We start from the raw sequence: 23,398 nt of genomic DNA on the forward strand, positions 1-23,398 counted from the left end.
GTATTGTCTCATTTGTTTATTCATTACATAAGAAACGGCAAAAAAATCTGTTTGCTTTAGACATTGTAGAATTGTGCATAGCAGAGAGTGAACTGACGCACATGGTCTCAGCTCGTTCAGTGTTGTTATGCTAGTTCACACTGCCGCACCTCGTGGGCACATACTGGCACTATAGATGTGTACTTCTACATAATTAATGGAAGTTCAGTTTGTGTGTGTGTGTGTTTCCATTTTCAGCTCCTGTAGAGTCCTGTAGAATCTCTTGCCAGCTGCATGCTTCCATCCGCCCAGAGCAGGAAACACAGTACATGTAGCTGATAATGATTCTAGGCGAAGACGTTGCAACTTGGCTGGACTCTGTTTAAACTCTCTAAGGTCAGAGGAACATGGAATTGTCTTACGAAATGAATGCATGAATGAAACCTATCCTCATTCTGTGGAGAAAACGAAGTAGACAGTGTAAGAATATATGAGAATATTTAATTACAATTCATGTTTTCAGTCACCATGACTGGCAAAGATTGGTAGACTATGCATCACATTTAGGGAACATTTTTTTAATAATCATTAAGAGAATCCATCTAAAAGGTAAATATAAACCAGCTCACAGGAGAATGTTTTGTTTGTTAGATGCAGCCGTTCAGATCATGACCAAAAACCCCAGTGCAATCAAGTTTTATGCAAGTTCATATGAGAACGGTATTTGTTGAGTTACGCCACAGATGTCACTTAAGATAAAACAGAAAGATAGGAGTCAATATTAATTAAATTCAAAACAAAATGAAAAGGTATTTTGTTATGAAAATGTTTTCTGTCTTGCCTTTTTCATTTTTAAATTGGCTGTACTGAATGCTGTTATTAAAATCATTATTAAGTAAACAAGTCTTATTTCAGAGATGTTTAAATACAAAGCACAGCTCAACACTAGATGGCTGCATTGAGTCACATTCTGCTCTCCAAATGCCACAGCTCAGACCTGCACGAATTTAATCCATAATCTTTTACTTTCCCAGTGGATAGCAATTTATAATATTTATATTGTAATGATACTTTGGAAATATATAACCAGTTCAGTAAACCAGCTACAAATGGTTTATTGATCATTTATTCTACAGCTGTTTATATTAGATTTCAGGTTTGTAGTAGAAGGTTGTCTTTGATCTGTAGAATATTACATGATTAATGTGAAAACTTAGACATGCATAAAAAAGCTCCAGGGAAACAAAAAATAAACAAAAACATATTGAACATTATCAATATCAACAAGGAACATCAAAGTTGTTTGTGGTGTGCCTTTTTCTCAGTTTATTTTTGTTGCATTTGGGTGAACAGTTGCGGATTGAACCACTCATTCAAGTTTTCTTGGCATCCACTTATTTTCCTCTTGATGGCATGACGTGCCCCATCTGCCAGTTTGCCAGAACCCAGGAGCACGAGGTGAGCTGCAGAGAACACAATCGCTAAACCTGCAGGGACCTGTGTCCCGTCAAGCACATCACATTACTGTGAACAGCTTTACTAGGTATAAACTCAATTCAGCACGAAGTTTATATATCATAATGTCATTCTTCTTAACCAGACTGAGGCTTTATGAAGGATATTTGTGCTCAGTATTTAGTGTGCATTTGGAGATGACACAGAACATTAACAAATCCAGCTGTATTTTAATATCAGTGTTTTGCACCTAGATTTGAGTACATAGCACTTGCAAAATGAGTATGAGAAGTTGCTTAAAGCTTTTATCATGCTCCAGTCATTGATTGTGGTTCTGAAATTAATTAATGTTAAAATTTTTCCACAATTGTTCTACAATTTTGCCATGAGCTAAGTACTGGTTCTAAAAATATTGTAGTTATTTCTTTGTTATTAAATACTTAATGTTCATATTAGCCTATATAATTATCCAAGTGAGTAAATGCAATATTGTTTGTTTTTGTCAGGTGTGTTGTTTACTTTGCAGGGAATGAAATAATGTGCTTATTCAATAAGTATTCCACATTTCTTCTAACTTTCTTTGGTACATTTGTATTCAGTAGAGATTAATAAGTGTGTTTAAAATATTTTTTTTATTGAAAAGTATCTTTCAGATTTTTACGTGCAGTAAGTGGAACACTCAAGCATGCCATGATTACAATGGAGGGTCAGGATACACAATGTGTATATTGTGCTTAGTGCAGAAGATTTCCATCTTATTAGAGACAATAGTGGAAGACTTCAGGTCTGATTTGCAATTTCCTTTCCTTCGTTAGATCAACCAAACACAGTGCAAATAATTTACTGGCAAATTAATTACCTTTTACTCAACTTTAGACAATAATACGAGGAGCTGTCGTTTGGAACATTTTTCTAATTATTTTATTAATGCATGATTTGCAGTTCAGGCACAGTGATTTCAAATTTAAATGTTATTGTATTTTCTTGAATGTATATTATTACATCACAAAATGTATTAGCTCAGATTTATGTGTTACCTTGAATTAAATTAGCTGAGTGCTAAAATCAAATCAGTGGATTCAGTTTGCCCTGCACGGAAACTGATAGAACTTGTGCAGATCTGTTCTGTAATTGAACTGCTTGAATGTACCATTTCGTGGCATTGCTTGAACTTTATTATATATTTAAGAAAATGGAATAATAAGTGTTGACTCTTAAGTGGTGAAAACAAAAGACATGACAGAGTCACGGCAAAGTATCATATCTTAATATCTGCCAATCGTTTATTCCCAAGAAAAAAACCTTTTTAAAACAACAGCACTTCATGCTGTATTATTAGTATTATTATTATTATTATAGTAGTAGTAGTAGTAATAGTAATATTTATTTATAGTGTTTTATCTAAGCAAGGTAATGTAAACCTTTTTAATTTTGAATCTCATAACAATCTTTCAGCTTCAACCTGTTTCATGGTTGCTTGAATTTGCACCTGGAAAAAAACATTTTATTTGCTATTAAGTTATAAGTGCAGCATTATAGTTTATGTTTAAAATAAAAATCAATATAATTACTAGAAGCCTATTGACAGACTGAGCAAACTTTTTCTGCTTTTGTGGCCAGCGTATCAGGCTTGGGGGTCTGGAGCTGTATCAAGCCATCAGAGCTGGCTTATCCGGCCTCCTGCAAGCCATGCTTGCCTTCCCGTCTGGCTCCTGCTTAGATCCTGTCTCAAGGAAATGGGCACCAGACTGGCCACTGCTCCCCAAGACCCACCGTGAACAGGAGGCATAATGCCGCCTTGTGAAGTGGACACAGCTTTAGCCTGGCTTAGACAAGGAACTTGCCTTGTCTGTGCTTGAGTGCACAGCTAAGAATATGACTGTTAATAAGTGATATTTGGGACTTTGAGAAATATTACATTTATTATATTTGTTTATGTTGTACAGTTTTTGTGCAGCCATGAAGACACAGCTGTTCAGTTCATGCACAATAGTTGAATAGTTAACAGTTAAAATAATATTGTTGCTGAATCTTTCTTAATATTTATCTTTATTTCTTGTGAAAAAAAATCTTGTTAATGGTTTATAGGCAAGAACTTTCACTTTGCTGCTTTACTGCTGTAGTGACCACATACTTTGGTACTTCAAAAAGAGACCTACTTGTTTTACCATTAGGTTTCGGAACATTTTAAAAGCTTGTCCACACAGAAACTCAACTTTAAAGCTTTAAATTTATATCCTTATCCAGCACTTTTGTGTTGTAGGTTATCTTTGTGTCACACAGTCACAGAGAACTACAGCACATAATCCAACATGTTTTAGGTTGTGAGTAGTCTGTAAAATTCAGTAGCGAACTGGTTAAACTGTGTCTTGCATCTGTCTTCAGGACCCCCCACATATTAATATTGATCTGCTGAAACTGAAGAACAAGTGTGTTATCATTTCCAGTGGGAAAATTTCACTTTCTGTGATGGAGTAAGGGCACCACTTTTTTTGACAAATGACCTCGCCGATGTCTTTTGTCTTCCTGTCAATAGTCTGGCGTTCATCCAGATTATGGATCGATAGAAGCTTATCTTTTTTATGATAAGGTGCAACATAGTCTGCTTTCCTTGTTTTTGTGCTAATGGAGATGCTGTTCTCATCAGCTATACAAATAGATGTTTATGTTTTCGTAATAATTCGAAATGTCCCCCATAAATTTGCACGTGGCAGGAGTGTTTTGTGTGAGCGGTAGTCAGTGTGGGAGATGGCATACTTACTAGTGAACATACATTTTCAGGACTGTTTCCAAAGCTTTGGGTGTCTCTCATGTGTGAGACTGCTCAGTGGAGAGTAGACTCCCCTCGGTAGAAACATCTGTTGTAGAAGGGCCTGTCACTTTCCCTTTTGTAAGCTCTGTCTCTTCCTCAGACTTAGACTGTCATCAGGTTTGATCATTTCTGTGACTGAAAGAAGAATGTAGAAAATCACGCATACCTTTGTTCAGTTCAGGATCTTTGTGCATTTGTGTTTTTACAGTATCTGTTTTTTTTTGTTTGTCTATTTTAAAATGACGGACATGGGTAAGTTAAATGCAATTAATATGCCAAATGATGGTTTTATTTATAAAGAAAAATCAGTATGCTGTCAACTTACTGTTTTGTTGTTTAATTTTGTATGTCAGGTTTAAATTATTGATCCACTCTGTGGACTCTGTAGAGCTCTTTAACATGAGAGTTTAATTCTAATTAGATTTTCTTAATTTAATGGTCTCAGTTATTATTTTTATGCAGTAGAGTCACTGTGTTAAAAAATTACATTCCATTGCCTTCCATCTCCAATTGTGAGAAGCTTACAGTCATGTATGAAGGAGCTCAAAGGTGGGGTGCTTCTCAAGCAACGCAGGAAATGTTTTCAGAACAGCACCACAACAATGCCACAAGGCTCTTCACCTTTCAGTGTCTTCAGGTCAGATGCCATTTATCTTGTGTCAGAAAATACCTTAAAGTGATTCCTCATCTGAACTCAACATTAGTGTCCCGTCAAAACACTGGGCTGGACTGATGTCTATGCCACTGCTAGGAATCCATAAATAAGGGCAGACCATGCTGTCTGAGCAAACAGCTCAACCTTCATCTGCACTTAAACATAGCATCACCGTACGCTTACCCATGTAGGATTTATTTGAGATTAGATTAAAATTATTGTTGTTGTTGAATATGTTTGAGAGGATTTTAGAATAAATGCATTAAAAAGTGATTTTCAGACTTTTTAATGCTGTAATTTTTATAGTAATGCGGAAAAAAGGCTTAGTACTAGATGATGTGTGATATGTATATCGCTGCTGTCAGAGAGCATCAAAACCTTGCATCTCCAAAATGATAACTTTATGGGAGAAGGAAAAATAATGCTTTATAATGACTTTTTCCCAAGTAGTTACAGGCCATTTGTTTTGGTCCATTCACCGTGTGTATGTGTACATATATATATATATATATATATATATATATATATATATATATATATATATATATATATATATATATATATATATATATATATATATATATAATGCTTAAAGTAATCAGTGCTCACTGGAAAAAATACTGTCTCTTGTTTCTCTAAAAGGTTGTCTTTTTTTTTTTTTTTTTTTTTTAGTGTTTTTTGATGTTTGACATCTGTCTTTTTTGTTTTTAGCAACATCCATGTTTTTGATAAACAGCTGAGACCGTTTTACTGTACTTCTCCTTATGAATGATCACAGAATGATTTACAGAACAGTTAAGTAACTGTCTGTGGTAAACCATTTTGTTTGGGGTTTGTTGGTTGTTTTTTAGCTTTATTTTCCCTTATTGACATTTTTAAACTGCATTGCATGACAAAATTGTTTGTCATAACCTAACAAACATAGTTGTATTAATGCAGACTATGCACAAGCAGATGTTTGCATCTAGGTAGCTACACTGATGGATGTATTCCATGCCTATAGCCTTGCCTATGAAAATGGAAATTATTCTTGGCTGAAAACATGCGTAGCTTAGGAGTAAAGGCCCCATCCCACTCTTTTCTGTCACCCTTTTTGCTCATCTTGCACACATAGTAGAATTCCAGCCATAGTCTCTCCACTGTCACTGTGGCATGTGTGTTTTGTTCTGTGACTGTATTCCATTCTTCTAACTTTGTTCCATTGACTGAGCTGCCCTGAGTGAGGTATGAGGCACTGGTTTTCCGTGCCAAAGGTACGCTAGCATTACTGTCTGAGGAAAATAAAGCTTGCCGTTTCGCTTTGCTGCCACCAGATGCAATTGCGCAGCATGAAAAAGTGGCAGCAGTCTTTGTACTAAGTTTGAGCTTAGACTAGAAAGCGCTGCAATTTTTAACATGGTGCATACAAACTGTATCCCCCTCTAATATCACTATAATTAGATTTGTTGCATCTATCGCTCATTATTATTTTTTTCTACTTCTCTCTTTTTTGATGCAAAGTTTTTCCCACTGATTATCATTCTGACTAATAAAATATATTTCCTTTATTTATCAAGAAAATAGAATAGTTCAAGCTTGTACAGCTATTTAGAACTTTTAAGCTAGTCAGTTTCATTCATCTTAAAAATTCAGAGGTATTTTAAGGTCTCTCAGAGTTATGACGTTGTTTCTGTAAAGATACACTGTTGTGGCAAATTGACACTTAATAAAATACCTGATTACAAGTTCCTGTCCCTTATCTTCTGCAGACAATCCCTAGACACACAGTTGCTTCCCCTGTGGCCGATTATCAGATCACCTTTCCAGGATCCAAGCCCATACGATTACACACCTGTGCCATAAAACTCAGAAATGTTGTCTTTCTTGGCTCCACAAGATAACAATAGTTGCTTTCAGTCTTTGGGTTGAAAATTTCTGTTTCTCAAGGGTGCACCTGTGACTCAGAGGCCCTTGTTATATTTTGCCATTCGCAGAAATATTGCAGTTCCTATTTTTTGAATGAAATTTGATGTGGATTAAAATTGTAGTTTTTGTTGCAGCAATTCATAAGCTTTGGTATTTTCATTATATTAGAGGTATTTATAGTAGATATGATTCATGAACAGTTGCATTTTTCAGTCAATATGTTAAAAGCAAGTTATAATTATTTATTAAAATGCTACGTGACATATTTTGATTGCCTTTTAAGGCTCTATCTTCTTTTTTTTTTTTTAGAATTTGCAATAGTGGAGCATCAAAATGCCTAAGTATAAGAAAGGCTTTTGTGAGCTGCAGATGTAACATTGGAGGCCATGTCATTTTCATATTGATTAATTATCTTCCACTTTGATGTTCCAGCAATGAACTGGCCTCTTCTCTATCTCAGTGATGTATTTTATCTCCCTCCACCATTCATGTACACATTTATTGGATGCGAGGACCTCAGGATTCATCTTTTGGCCACCAGAGAAGCATAACTAATGGCAACATTAGAGTGGCTTTGTGAACGAGGAGACCGGATGCGAGTTAACCAAGCAAGAAATAATCTAGGATTTTATATTCTGCATGAACGAGCATAGGATATGCCAGGAATAAATTTATCCTCCAAAATAATTTGGGAGTGAGTTTTTTCAATGGGATGGGTTTTTTTGGAGGAGGATTGCTGATGCTGATATGAAAGGAGGGGACTCTGTGTATATGTCTGTGTGGCATTTTAAGCAGATAATTGCTGTCAGTTTAATGTTCTGTCGAGGTCAAATGATCTAGCTTGTCTCTGACCGAGGGGTCTAGATGGTCTCTATTTAGGATTTCAAGTCTCTTTGTGTGTATTGAGGGCCTGGCCTGTTTCTCCCCTTGTGCCCAAACAAGGATTTTTTCCCCCTTTTTTTTCTAAACGGGTGACATTGCCACACAAGCTGTCTTCAGAATCCCCTTTAATTAAACTGACATTTGAAGCTTTTCTTGGACACTAATAAACCTGGAAACCCATTAAGATCTTCCTAATTACTCCATGTGGGAGAAAGGAGAAACACATGGACAGCCAGCACTAGGGTAAGCCTGCTGGCATTTGGCCCCAGAAGCTTAGTGCTGCACAAAAGCAAATGTCCCCTCCGTTACCCATCCCCTCCCAGCTGAGCTCTGCTTCCCCCCACCACCCCATGTTTTTGCTCGCTATGAATGGAGCTATATGACATGTCAGTCTGAGAGTGGCCATTCATGGAGTGGAGGGAATGTGTGAATGAAGTCTCTTAATTAGGAGAGGCCTCTCTGAATCACCTGACTCATCATTAAGGTGGCTTTATGCAGGCCCTCTGTTTTGATGTGAGGAGGGGAAGGAGCATCTCTTTGTGTACCAGCTCAACATAACAGCTACCACACATTGAGAAGATGTTAACCAAATTCTCTGAAAGCATAGAAAGCAGGAGAGAAAATGTGCTCATATATGAAGAATGATGAACATTTCCATAATAAGCATTATTTTAGCTAGGAATTCTATAGTGTCTAGCCTACTTTCTCACTTTTCTGATGTTTTCTGTCTCTTGTGTTTTTTTCTGATGCTGTCTCTCTGACAGAAGATGAAGGACAAGTTGATAGTTTGTTGGCATGTAGCGGTTATATTAGTAGTGCTATTAATTCGAACATTCCATTTATCATTTCCGAATTGAGTGGTGACACTTGTAGTTTTGCGCAGGCTCTGCATGTATTTTCTGAACAGTGATCACTCCTCATGTTATTCTCATCAAACTGTCACTTATGGTTTATAAGGCTGGAAGAGTATTGATACACAAGTGAGGATTTGAGGACATGATGCATACACTGTTTTGGTAAGGAATCATGAGCTTACTGCTGCGCAAACCGCTACAGATGATGAAATCTTGTTATTGGTGCGTCTTTATATGGTGCTCAAGTCTAAACAGCCCCTGGCATTTTCCCCCTAAAGCTGGTACAAACAGGCTGATGTGTGTTTAGTGCATGTCCTAGTCGGCAGATTAATGACATTAACGAAGTTTCCATTAGGCCAACGATGGGGGGAGACAGGGGCGTCCATGCGGAAAGCCACATGACTGAAGCACTGATAAGAGAAAATGAAACACATCTCTGCGGGCCAAGAGGGGCCAGGAAATGCCACTCCAAATTAGCCGCCGGCCCAGTTTGTTGTTACTTCATTAGCCCAACAGCCTTGGGAAAAATAAAGAGGGAGGTTGCGACCTCTCTCGTGTCCAAATGGGAGGCCCAAAGGAGAGTCTCCAAAGTTTGTGTTCATTCTCTCTCCCTCCTCCTCATGTTCTGTGTATATGAAGGTTGTGCTTTGCACCTACCAAAAATGACAAAGGCCTCACCCGACAACAGTTTGTGTAGTTAGATCTGGAGAGCAAGAAGGTACCCACCTTCCACCAGCATGGGCTAATAATCTATGACTTGTGTAGTTTAGGACAGAGCTGAGCTGCTTTGCTACATGTTTTAGTATATAGAGGCTATTTTAAAGCTCAAGTTCCACAGCTGAGGCAGCTTAAGCTCTTGGTGTTGGTTGTTGGTTGAAAACAATGGAGGAAAAAAAAACTCTCTTCACCAGCTAAAACCTGACCAACCCAAGTTGTGATCAGATTTCTGTGTTTTTGGGTCTGCATTAGCTTAGCATATTTGTGGAAAACAAAACCCCTTGAGGCATAGTGCGGCCCTTGTTGGTGGTAATGTGAGTGCGATCGCAGCTCCTCATGTAGCCATTGGTGACTTTATTAAAGTGTATAGTTTCAGACCCCTGGTACCTGTGCCATTGTATTCTCACCCCTGGATAGCAGGGTTAAGTCCTTCACTGCCTGTGAATACACAAAACACCTCTCAGCCACACTGACTGCACTCTAATGCATCTACTGCACAATGAAGAACAAGCAACTGTTTTCTTATTTGCCCAAAGCCCTAATTATTATCATAGATGATTAGTGTAGTTTCTGTATAACTCATTTGAACATTATTTGTGTTTTGTTTTCTTTCTCCTCCATGCACATTAAGTCAGACTACTATATAAGAACATTGTAAAATAGGCTTTGTGTATTTACACACGAGCAGGTTGTTAGCATAATATCTCATTGACTACAGGCTGTCTGTGGTAGATGTTGCATGGTATGAGTCTTGCTTTTCCAAGTAGCCACTGGAGGGGAAGACACAGCAGCCTGCTTGATCTCAGGTGCTAAGTGAGCATGTAATATTCACCTCTGGGCTGAGATGCAATCAGTGGACAGTAGTTGGAAAATTGTAGTGATGAGCACAGCTATCAAGAACCATTCAGTAATGCATGATTGTGTTTGATGCTTGTAGTGCAACGCACCATCACTGTGGTATATATCTTGGTAAATAGTAGCTGTTATGTTGAAAATCGTTGAAAAGAAAATAGCAGAACACTATGCATAACAACAAAAATCCCCTTATGCTTTATTGCTTTCTTCATGCAGGTATAGTTTTCAGGGTTAGTAGTTCCTATAAAAATGAGTGCCAAAAAATCAAATATGAAATATAATGTATGTATATGAGAAATCATTTTGATCTTCTTAGCTCTCTAACAGTGGGTGTAACCCTATTACTGTTAATTCACTTACAATATGTTGTTTGTCACAAGAGGTGTAAAGTAGGAGTGTGAAACACTGGCTGTGTGTTAATCTACTGTGTGAAATTTGCCACACCAGCATAACACATTGCCAGGATGTGATGAGGATAAATTGAGTCCAGTGTTGAGTGAAAATGATAATCGGAGATGATTTTCAGTCACTGAGATGAAGATGATGAAGATGCTATATTGATATTTTCAGGGGTGTGTTAAAATGAGGGCATATAAAATAGCAAGGTATATTCCCACTGCATGTGCTATTTTTCAACGAGTAAAACATAGGTAGAATTTTGATATTGGATAAGATTTTGGATTAAACAGTGTTATTCCTTTTGTTGTTGTTGTTGTTGTTATTGTTATTATTATTATTATTATTATTATTATTATTATTATTATTAACCTGAATCTCTTTTTCCTCTTTTATCTATTTATAGCAGTTCTGCAGCATATCGAATTGATACTTTTTATTAGGGATGCATTCATTTTTATGGCCGGTTTTTATTCTGGTTTCTTCACGGTCAAATTGGCTGATGACTGTTTTATTTATTTATTTTTGGCCGATTGTTATAAGCCTCTTTTATTCCAAAGCTCACATTGTGTGTGGTAAAGGACCACATGAAACCAGCACCAGCACATTTCTAGTAGTTTTTATTAGCCATACATGCCGCATAAACAAAATGATTAGTTTAGCTCTTTAAGGGGCCAAACTGGCATATCGCTTATTTTAATATCATAATCATATTAAGTGGTACATTTAAGATAAGAGACAGCTGGCTTTTTAACACAATGAGTCATACATGATGATGTGATGACTTTGTGGTTCAGGTGTAGCAGCAGCAGTCAAGTATAGCATAAGTGCACCTTTCAGATCTTGGCCAGTTTTGATTGTGTTTTCGTACCTTATCTGCCAGTAATATTTATATATGAGCTCATTTTCTTTTAAAGGGGAATTTAGCATATTTTTCAAATTATCTGCAGAAATGAATCATTGACATGTAAACAAAGTCATTCAAAGTAGTTGATGTGAAATAGTTCAAACTTAACACCTCTGGATTTCATCACAGTAATGTCATGGGAACCAGGAGTCATGATGTCTACAACACAAATATAATTGTGTTTACATTTGAAGGGTTTTATTTCAAAAAGCTTTATAGACCATTTTAGATTTTTTTCCTTTTTTTTCCTGATATATAGTTTTGGGAGTATTCACTGCATTCAATATCAATACTATATTATGATTAACACATTTTAGTAGAGCAATAGAAATATGTATCCCATTGACAATAATTCAAGAACACACTATATCCAAAATTGTACAAATGGATAAGCAGCAGTTTGAAATTAAACTACTAATTTATATTTGTTTTATCGTCAACACCCTGCATATACCTCTCCATCAGGAATGTTTAAAAAAATTATGTTTTCCCCTGGTCACCTCAAAACTCCAACTCAAAAAAGTGCATTTTGCGTTTAAACACACTCACTTTGTTTTTATTTGCATTGTTTTAATTGCACAGAATTTTTGGAAAATCTTGGAATTTTGGAATTCATCACTAATTAAATACCCATTTTACCTGACTGTTAGGCTGTTTGTCTAGACCATGTTGCTAGAGAATGTGTATTGTTTCACTGGCCCCTGCTGGAGCCAGAAAGCTCTTTAGTGATGGCAGCTATTGTTGGTATCCTGGTAAGAGCTCCACTGAGCTTGCAATAACATTTGAAGTGCTTGAGACAAAAGTCACTTCTCTAAGAGGACTGCAGGAGCCAGTGAAGAGGACATCATACCTCTTCACCTAGCTAGCACACATTCAGGAGATTTAGGCTTTTTAAGTTTCCCTTAAGGATTTAATGATCAGGCATGAAGAAAACAGAGCAAGTCACTTCCACGTTTTATAGTGTGTGATATTTATAATATTGGCAGTATGATATAAACAACTATGTTATAAATGTATGTTATAAATGTACATATGTATGTATATGTATGTTATAAACAAACAATTCTAAAATATTTCCTTAAAAAAAAAAAATCATCATCAACAAAATGCTTGTTTCAAGTGCTGCAGCACTTTTTCTATGCTGCATTTTTATTTGGGTAGCGTTTTAAAGCAAGTGAAATACTCAGGCTACAGTTTATCCGATATGTGACTCATTCTTCAGTTGCTCACTCCCATAACTTTGTAACTTACATATTTGTTTTAAAGTACTTACCAGATTTGATTTATTTATTTAGTTTATAGAAGTTACTGAATAATAAGCCTAGGATTCAAGGGATTATGCAATTCAGTTACATTAGGGATGTGCATCACTGACTGTTACAGTTATTTTTAAAAAACACCCATAATCTGTTTAAATAGTGAAATAAACATTTGCCCTGGCTTTCTCCCATACCTGCTCCATAAAGCAGAAGGTTATTGATTTGCTGTAGGCTTGGCTATCATTGCACTGCTCCTCTCAGAGACAAGTAATGAAGACTCACTCCCTCAAGGGGGCTCACGGACGGCCAGGTATCAGAGCAAATGGCCTCCGTCGCTTTCACAGCCATGTGTTATTTACCTTTGTTTGTAATGTGCAGGGCTGTTAGGGAACTGAGAGCTGGACTCTATAGGCCATGTTTATGGGCTCTCTCCGCACTGTGGCTAAGTGTGGGATCAAGGTCATCTCGGAGCAGCAGCGGAATGATGGGCCATCAAACGGAGCACTGAAAGAGCCCTGACAGACACAAGAGGGCTTTTATTGACTCGGGCGGCGTTCCTCAGGTAACAGTGAGGCAGGGCTGAGATGGGACGGTCTTATCTCGCCCTTTCTCTCAGGCTGGAGTTACCTCCACTGTGTGCCCCCACACCTCACCCCCCCTCCCTACCATCCTGCTTGGCCACACATCAAATACACTCACTACCTGGAGTATTTAGGAATGGACAGTGCATTGCAGTCTTGACAGCAGTATGTTACCTGACATTGTGCTGTACTTTCAAAGGTGTCAGCCCACGTTACATTTATTAATAGAAAACAGTGAGAAAACAGGGGTGGATGATATACTGGCACTGATTTTCAGCTCTAGTGGTATTTGATATCAAAAGCATGGTTAACTTCATTGTGTGTCGTTCTTGGGGTTGAAAGAATATTTCAAAGTATGTAAAACTAAATAAATAGTATATTTATTTCTTTCCCTAAACATAACATTATTAAAGTTAAAGGTTAAAGTTTGCTGCTGTGATAGCTTAATATATTTAGAAAAAAAATAATATTACATTTTATCAGTATTGCTATGCACTACGAAAACATGACGCAAACAGAAAGCAAAAGATGACTTTTCACACATCTAATTAAAAAAAGGAAAAAGCCTGAAGAGCCTTATTAAATCTGACCAGCAGTTGGCTATGTTGCAGCACAGGTCCGGTCTGGTGTGGGTGAGGCTCAGTGTGGAGGCTGATTTGAGCGGCAGCGACAGATGCCGTATGGCCGGCTGTATTCCCTGCTGAAAGGGAAGTCCCTGGGGTCTGCTGACATCTGACAGTACACCAGGGATCAGCACTGACACTCATGTCTCCTGATGCCATTGCGTGCTGCATGTGCATACACCCTGGCCAGTGCTGGGAGGAACTCTTAAAGCTGGTGTCATCTGTCAAGTGACGTGCATGGCTATGCTCTATTTAGTGCACATCAGAGTTTTTTCTTCCTCTTCTGAATTTATAAGTAGTAATAAATGTGCTAATAGTTTTGTTTGGCTGGGTTCCACACAATGAGGTGATTAGCCTAAATAAGGAAAATGTTAGCTGTCTGTTCTTGCTGTCATACATTTGGACTGTAAAAGAACATAATGCAGGACATTATGCTGATAATGTAAGTCACTGACCATGATGGGTTGGAATATGCTTTTAGTTCATTGGCTGTACCATGCTGAGCCCTATTGATTTCGTTTGCTTTCTGAATTAGTTTGTATTGGGTATGAACGATGGATGTGAAAGGTGAAGGAGAAGAACTTCCCTGATAAATTTGCAGCGGTGTATTTTTTGCCTCTTAATGGTTCCCTTTACACACCTATTTTGTTAACAGACTTATTTTAAAGATGCGATAATATCAGCCATCGCATTTAAGTTTTACCAAATTTTAAACACTTCTAAAAGTGTTTACTTTGAGCACAGTTTGCATCAAATGTTCTGCATGTTAGTGTGTGTTCAGGAAAAAAAACTGTCATTGTTAGTCTGTTATGCTTATTTCTGTTTAGTTCTGAATAGTTGTGCTTGGTTGAGTCAGAAAGCTTATATTTTGAGCAAGTTGCATTGCCTGTATTTGGCCAGCTGAGGCCATGCTTTCCCCAGACTGAGTGAGAGAAAAGAACAAGTAAGAGAGCAGAGGGCCACCCCCCTTTACCTAGCATTTGTGTAGTGTATCCTATAGACTCTGATTTTGTTAAAGTGCTCAAACATGGATACTTGTTGGATGATGATGCTTTTTCACATCATAATAATATCTTCTCTTCTGCATAAATGGAAAAGAACCAGATTCATATTAATTTTCACTGTAAGTAGATGTAAGTTGGATGAACCAGCTGTATACTTGGTTTGCACTTTATTTTTTCCTATTTTACTGTTTGTATTGAGCAGGGCAAGCTTGTGGGGCTAGAGCAGAGGACCCCCACACAGAGTAGAGGATTGGAGACAATTTCCCTGCTGAAAGGTGGTCTACCTGCACGGGCTGGGCCAGGGGCAGCTGCATGTCATTTCTGTCCCAGCCGGCCAGGGTCTGTCAATTAAGGGAACACAGGGCAATCTGTGGCCACTGAAAGAGATCCCCTCACCCTGCTTGCTGGCGGAGAGACGGCCCTTTGTTCACCGGCATGTCTCACATACTTTCAGAGGCCAGATAAGCCTGGGCTTCATGAAACCCGGCTTTATATTTGGCCACTGTAATGTCCCTGTGAGGGCAGAACGTAGTTAAGAAAGCACAGGCAGTGAAAAGGTAATATTCCCCCCCTCATTACGGGGTCGGCAATAAAAGCCACAGGTTAGGTGGTCCCAAAGTCTGGCTTTGAATATTTGCTGAATGATGCACTCTGCCCCCCCCCCCCCCCCCCCCCCCCAAGCCTGTCCCTCACCCACTTCCAACAGTGGTGTAGAAATAAGCTGGGAAGCTAGAGGGCGGCTTGGCTGTTTCCTGAAATCGGATTAGCAGCTACTCTACACTTAGATCTGCAGGGAAAGGGGCTTTATTTGAGCCTGGCTCAAGACCACCCATCAGGTAAACAGGTACATTAATGTGGCCCTAGAGAGAGACAAGAGTCAGAACTTGAGAGTGGGAGCGAGAAAAGGAGGAGAATGAGAGGCAAAAAGTGAGGGAGACTTGGTCAGTGAGACAGGGCAGACTGTGTAAAATATAATGCTCCCCTCAGCCCTTCACTCTGTTGATTTCCACAGAAAGTGTTTTATCGGATGTAATTTGACCTTCAAGAGCAGGTGTATCTTGTATGGTAGGCTTGTAGTTATTTTCTTCATTGTGAAGCAAGCATTGAAGAGATCATTTAATTGTGAGGCTGATTGTATTTGGTTAGTTTTGTTTTGTAAACCCAGAATTAAAAACTCAACAAATCAATAGAATAAAAATGATTAAATTTTAACAACAACAACAATGATGAGAATAATAACAGTAACAAAACTATAATAATAATAATGATGATGATGATGATAATGATGATAATAATAGTCATCATCAATATCATTAAATGTTTCATTAAATGTTCAAGTGTAATGAAACTTTAGGTCAAATAATCACAAAGTTAAATCATCATTGTAGTTTACCATTTTTTGTAAATATCCTCAAGCCATTTATTTTGGTACTTTACACTTTACGCTGCATCCTCAAATCCCCCCGTGCCATGATATCTAAAGCCGGGTATGTCATGGCGCTACCAAAGCATCCTGCAGAAATCCCTGAGTGCTCCTGAAAATGAGTTTTTGGCAAGTTGCTTGAAGACATGCTCTTCCCTGCAAGCCACCGAGGCTTTGTTAGCATTGCTGGCCTGAGCCTGGAGCCTTCAAGACACCCATTATGCCTGACTCAGTGGGGCAGAAAGTGCGAGAGCCTTTGCTGCAGTCATGTGGCCACACTGGCATTATACACAGTTGAGTATTAGATATTTTGTGAGTCATATAAACAGAGCAGAGGGCTGTGAGGCTGCCTGGAGAAGTTTTGATAATTGGGAGTTATATAAGTGCCCAAATCCTCAGCGGAGGATTGGAGGACTTTTTTTTTTCTCTTTCTTTCCTCCTATTGTGTATTTTTGAAAAGCCAAGAAGGCTTCACAGTGGAGGTGACAAATCCTTTGACATAAACCGTTGTGTAAAGGTTAGGGGCAAAGCAAAGTCCTCAGGAGGAAGGCTACTAATTGCTTCGTTCGATTAAGGTTTTTTTTTTGTGGTCGGTGTTTTACAAATGAAATGAACGCTGATGCTCACCGCAGAGCCTCATTCAGCTCTCAGTGCTATTGTAGCCACGCTGAATGGTTTGCTCACTGATGTTGTTGTCAACATCCAAAGACAACGTGTGCGTGCCGGTTGGGTGCCGGCTGGAAGAATGGAGATTTTATTAATCAGTGATGGGCAAACTGCACTACGGTCAGCTGTCAGGAGGGGGATGGTGGCGGCGGTGGTGGGGGGCTTCCTCCAGGAAGGAGACAAAGCGGCTCTGATTTGCAAGATTCTGTTGATACAACATGGCACTTGGGAGCGTTTGGTGTTTGAAATGCAGGGATGCACGGTCCTCCCTTGTGTGTTAATGCATGAACTGTTATCAAACCTCGCTCTTGCAGTACTTTATATGTTAATGGGATTCAGACAGGAAAAGAACACAGATGTAATTCAGGGCCAACATCAGTATTTTCATAATGCGCCATTGGAGAGGGAAGCAGCTGGCAGACCTTTTAAAAACTTTGCATGAAATGGTGAATAAACAGTACGTCAGTTTTTAATAGTAATACAAGGGATATCGTTATGTGGCATTTTTCTTACAGTGTTACATCAAATGAATTTCAAGTTTTAGTCCAGTGTAGGTTCCAACCATAGTTTAGGTGACTTTGCACAGTGTTTGAATATGACATGAAGAGCAGTATATCACCATTAAAACCCTAGTTACTCTCTTTATTTACTCCATTAGTAAGCACTAGCTGCCCTTTCCATTTAATAACATTACATGTAATATTCCAGTTACACGAATTAAAAACTTGTAGGAACAAATCTGCAGGAAAAACACAGTTTTTTAGTGTTTCACTTTTCATAAAATAATAAAAATTATCTCAGCTATCCTTTCCATTGTTTCCGAGATTTCATGATGGACAGACCAATAGAAATGGTCCAAAATTATTTGGAATAGTCTTCTTGCATTGACATATTGAAAGTGAATGTTATTTTTACTCCTGTAAAGTCACCATTTTGGAGATGATATTCTGGCTGTGATAAGTTAGTTATGAATATCTGTATCTGTATATATGAATACCTGTTTTTTTTTTTTTTTTTTTCTTCATTTCATTATAATGCTCCCAGTACAGGGATACAAGTTACACAAAATTATAGTATTGGGATAATTTGTTTCGGTATGTTTTTTTAAGTAGAGTGTTAGTTTTCTCAAGTAGAATGTTAACATAAAAAAAGTCAGTTGCCTTACATTTCTTACAATTCACACTTGATTTGCAGAGAAGAAATGGAAAACCAAAAAGCACTTGTCTGTTTTTGTCAGTAACCAAAACAAAAGGAGCTTAATGCCTGCCTTCTTGTTGGTTTTCTGAAACATTTTCTACATCCCCCTCCTGTTCTGGCCCCAATTATAAACTACATGAATTTTTCCCAAAACCTATGCGTCCTGGCCTGTGCAGCTGCCCAGTGTGGATCTATGCTCTCTGACCGTCTATCCCCCAGTTGCCCCAACTGAGAGAGAGAAAGAGAGAGAGAGAGAAACGGGGGGGAGAGCAGCTGTAAATGGGCGGCAGGCCGGGGCACTCAGGCATGACCCTGACCATGTCAGGCCGTGTGTGCTGGGGGCACAGAGCAGAGTGCCTCCAGCAGTGAGCTCCACCAATCCCACAAACAGCTGCCAGCGGACACCCTTCCATCCTCTTTAATACACAACACACTCTGGCCGCTCATCTCTGACATAGCTTCGAACCCCTATGGCTCACAAGATTCAGGGGTAGCTTTTTAAAAAGTCAATGTTTAAGTTTTCAGTTGGTAATTTCCTGTTTCTCTGTAAGGCTTGGTCATTATTCCAATATATGTTGATGCAAAATCTGTGGATGCTTCCACAATCCTAAAAAATAAAACCAAAAAGTGTTCTTTGGAGCGATACCATAGAAGAACCACTTTTTGTTAGATAAAGAACTGCTCATTGATGGTGCTGTAAAGAACATCCTCTAGAAGTTCATAGATTTCTGCTTATCTAGTGTTTCCTCTGAAATCATTAATAGGGAGATTCCCGTTTTTGCTGCAGTAACAGTCTCTACTCTTCTAGTAAGGTTTTACACTAGAAGACATTTCTTTGAGGATTTCATTGCATTCAGCCACAAAAGCATTATTGAGGTCAGGTGCTGAGGTTGGATGATTAGTTCTGAATCACAAACGCCACTCCAGCTCATCCCAAAGCTATTTGATTGAGCTTCATCACTCTAGAGAATGCATTTCCACTGCACCACAGCTCAAAGCTTGCTGGCTTCATGCCCTTTTAGCCAACGCTTCACACGGGCATGGTGACCTTACGCTCATGTTAGGCGACTTTTGCCCGTGCTTTACTGTGGAGATAAGCTGTATGTGCACTGTTGAGCCCCTGTGTCAGCAGTTGGTGAACATTAAAGGAGCTGAATTCACTAAGTACAGGGGGTGTCAGCTTTGTATTTTTGTAAATAAGATCTGGGTGATTAAAGGTTTTTCCGACCAAAGAACTATTTAGAATACTTTATTTGCATGCATTTCAGTTTATAGAACTAGTCTTAGATATAAAGGTGCCAAATGGAACCAAAATGATTGGATAATTGTTTGAAAAACCATGTTTGTAGGTGAAAAGTGTGAAGGACATTTTTAGTGGTTTAAAGAACCTCCATGTCATATTTCCTAGAACTAAAACCCAAGCCAAGCCAAGAACCTTTTAGGAGCCTTTATTTGTATTACTTTTTGAACCTTTATTTTGTTCATTATTTGTAAATAAATTCATATTTTTCATTCAACAGTATACAGTAACCTTATACAATCCTTTTGTCCAAATTGTCATTAAACGAATATTTGTGTTATGCTCATAGTGCAGACTTGGTGAGGATAGCATTTGAAGTATGTGATGTGCTCTGGATAACAAAGGTTTGGTTTCACTTGCAGCACACAGTGTAGCAAGTAAGGGCTTAGCTTTCTCCTGTGTGGGCTACTCTCCGCGGGTTTTTGGCCTGACAAGTCTTTGCTTGGCATGGCATTCAGCTGCTGTAAAAGGCAGCCTGGGGCAGGGGCCACTGGTTAAGCATTTTCATGGTGGATTTGAAATCAGATTATATATGGGTTTGCTCAATTGACTTAATGGATTTTAAGGGACTAGATCCTATTAATAAAAGGGGGGTGGATGCCCCTAAGGCCACAGTGTTACCAGTAGTAGGCTAATCTGGCATGCAAATTAAATCCTGTCTCAGTATGCTTGTCCATTTAATGCAATCCATTACACCCCTTTTATTTGTTTAGATCTAATATTATTTTTGATATAGGCCTTGAAACGTCCAGCCTGGTGGAGGAGTAGGCCTAACCATAATTACGGGAGAAGATGAGGTGCGTTGTGAGGCTCAGTCTGCCTTAGGGGAAACCCTATCACACTAGAGGAGCGAGCCATATTCTGTCATTTTTTAGATCCACTCTCATTTCCCTTCTATTCACTGCTGTCTCTCGATGGGGATTACCATGCAGCAGCCACTTAGGACTCTAATCCAAGAGAGTGCCACTGTTTGGTCTGTAACTGAGCTTATCCTGTTTTTTCCCCCTTCTCTCCCTTTCTCCCTCTTTAACTAATGAGAGAGTGCTTTTCTTTACTCCTTGCATCCTGTTTCTGTGCATCTTTGTCAGAAGCCGAAGGTACACAGCCCTGCGCGTGTCACATATACTAATCGGCTTTGGCCTTAATGATGACAGAGATTATACAGTGCACAAAGCTTCGACTCATATTCTCTGGGTGGTGTCTCAGACAAGGTTCGCCCACCTGAATGAGGTTTCTGCAGCAGACACATTTCATACCGATCAGGAATTAACGCTAAACTGGGTTCTCTGAGAAAATCCCCAGGAAGTGTTGTATAAATGACTGCACATTATGCTGCTCTTAGTGACACGACTGCTTTAAACACGACTTTTTCTGTCTCTCTCTGCTAGAAAATGATTTGTCACAAGGCAGTTAGGGCTCATTTTCTTTCTCTTTTTTTAGAATCCGAAATGCTGATGTAGAAAATCAATCACCAGGAGGTCAATAAATGATTAACTAAATCAAGCAACAATCAAACATGAAGGAATAGATGATATCTTTAATTCTAAAGCCTATCTATGCTCCATTGTGACTGCTTATTTAAGAGTGTCATTTCCAGCAGCTATTAAGAATGCTTTGTCTAAACGTCTCATAGATATCTCTGGGACAAAATGACACAATATTCAACCTATTGACAGTTTTGAGTACGCTAATCACTACATTTGTGAAGTGAAAAGAATGATTGGAATATGGAATATTTCCTGTTCTCTGATATCAACATCCGGCCAAATAAAAATAAATAACCACCTTTCAAACAAAGGTATGCTCGGGAGTGTGCACCTCATTTCAAGCACAATTAACTTGAAATGGAGTGCTGCTGGATCAATAGTCCCCAGTTGATCCAAGGGGGCTGTCACTCTATGGAAATGGCACACATATGGTAATACCCTGAGCTTAACAACAACTTAGAGGATTTACTGTTGCCGTTTTCAGACCAACATGAATAACAAACAGTCGTCCACCCCCTGGGAGCCATTTTGTTTTATTCTAGCCTCAATTAATCTTTCTGGGGGAGGATACCATTTAAGATAAATGAAGGGGGGAGCTTAGTTGGCTGCATTGAGAAGCTGAACAGTAAACTATGCTAATTTTGAAAATTAAAACTCATAGAACATTTTTATGGAAATGATATGCTGCTCTTTTAAGCCCTGTTGTTTGTCAGAAAAAGAGTTTCTATTGTGTTGTTTTTTTTTTTTGTTTATTCCCCCCAACACAATCCTCTCCTTAGAGCCAGAGTGAAATATTTGGTCTCATGTTAATATCAGTATTCAGAGATGTTAAGTATGTTGTGTCCCAGTTTCAAACTTGCCTGAATTGCCAAACACAGTCTCATATGCATTGTAAGTGTTTTATTTGCTGAATAACTGATTTACAAGTTTTAATACTATGGATAGTGGAGATTTTGCATATTATATTTGTGACATCTGTGCCAAACTCTGCAAGCTAGGTGTTACACAGACATTAGTAGAGCTCACCAAGGAGGACTGAGTCAGACAAGCATATAAAGAGTACTGCCATCTTAGATGATGTGGGAGTTGAGGTCAGTTCCCAATTGATTTACTTCAGGTGCGGAATTGATGTAGTCAATTTATGTGAAACTTTTTCCATTGCGATTGAGTATGTGCTTTTGGGACTTATATCAGAATTGAGCAGGGTCTGTTAAAGTGCACTGGATTCAGGGGTGCAGTTGAACTATGTGGCATGGATGATCAGCTATCAGTAATTGCTGACCTCTCCATGCTGCCAATTGGCTTTCAAGCTTCTGTGTTTGTGTCAGTAATGTACATTTATGTCTCCCTCGAAAAGAGATTTTAATGTCAAGGGCCTTCCTGGTTAAAGGTAGAAAAAAACATTTAAAGCAATAAATGAAATCAGGCACGCAATCGAGCCGTGTGACGTGTATGATCTGCTGCCAGTAATTACTAATCTCCCTGTGCTGTCAACTGGCTTTAAACATACTTTTGTATGTGAACATGTAAAAAACCCTGGCCAGATTGCACATTTTGTTGTTTTTAAATCTGGCGTTTTTATTCTTTTGACGAGTTTATATTTATTTGAAAAAAAAATTATTAAGTTTAATTTTCTAAGTTAAAATGTTGTTTTTTTTTTCCCCCAAATATACTAAATTCAGCAGATGAACTGCATTAAAATATGCAGACGTGTGTTCTCTGTACTTGGTTTCACTTAGAAACTCGGCACAAAAACAGTGGTATCCAAACTTTTGCATACAACCATATAGTATTTATGTCAGATGTGTAGTTTAGGATGATAATGTACATTTATAACAATAATGGGGCAGCCTCTGTGTTGCAATGCTGACTGACAGGTCAGGCAATGCTGTGTGCTCTCCAACTTATTGCCTCTCAGAGTTCTACTGAGCTGCCAGGTGTGAGTGGAGAGGGAGAAAGTCTACACAGAGGCAATTCCCTGTCCCCTCTTGCTGGGAGTATGTTAAACCAAATCTAAATTGCTCCTATGATTTCCTCACTCGCCTCGGATGGAAGGCGAGTGATGTTGGTAAAGAAATGAATAAATGAGAAGCAGCGGCGCTCCAGGGCCAGTTTGCCAAGCCCCTGCCTTTATCATGTAAATCAGAGAATTGGGAGTGGGTTAGGAGGACAATTCCCAAGCCGCCACTTGGGCGAAATGCAACTTTCCTGTGCTTTGAGGGCCCACAATGAGGAATTTATTTGGAAGACTCAGTTTTAATTTAAAAGGAGTCAGCAGTGACTCGAGGGAGCAGGACTCTGTGTTCATTGTATGTGTGTGTGAGTGTGTTGGTGTGCGCTCTCAGGAGGGCAAACCTCCCTCCTGACTTCTCCCCTCTAACACGCCACATCTCCAGCCCAACCAGTGTGGATATGCCTGCTTGTGCTACTGATACATGTCT

The 23,398-nt window shown here is 38.7% G+C and overlaps 1 long non-coding RNA gene across 1 annotated transcript in view; it reads left to right on the top strand.

Annotated features, from left to right (window-relative positions):
• Positions 1-23,398, top strand: part of LOC108442265 — a 117,845-nt gene that overhangs the window by 2,107 nt on the left and 92,340 nt on the right. Inside the window, exons 2-3 of the long non-coding RNA XR_001859021.2 lie at positions 238-375; positions 1,333-1,437. This is a non-coding gene — a long non-coding RNA (uncharacterized LOC108442265). The remainder of the gene's footprint in view (positions 1-237; positions 376-1,332; positions 1,438-23,398) is intronic.

Source organism: Pygocentrus nattereri, chromosome 5, assembly GCF_015220715.1.
Source record: "Pygocentrus nattereri isolate fPygNat1 chromosome 5, fPygNat1.pri, whole genome shotgun sequence".
NCBI classification, from domain to species: domain Eukaryota; kingdom Metazoa; phylum Chordata; class Actinopteri; order Characiformes; family Serrasalmidae; genus Pygocentrus; species Pygocentrus nattereri.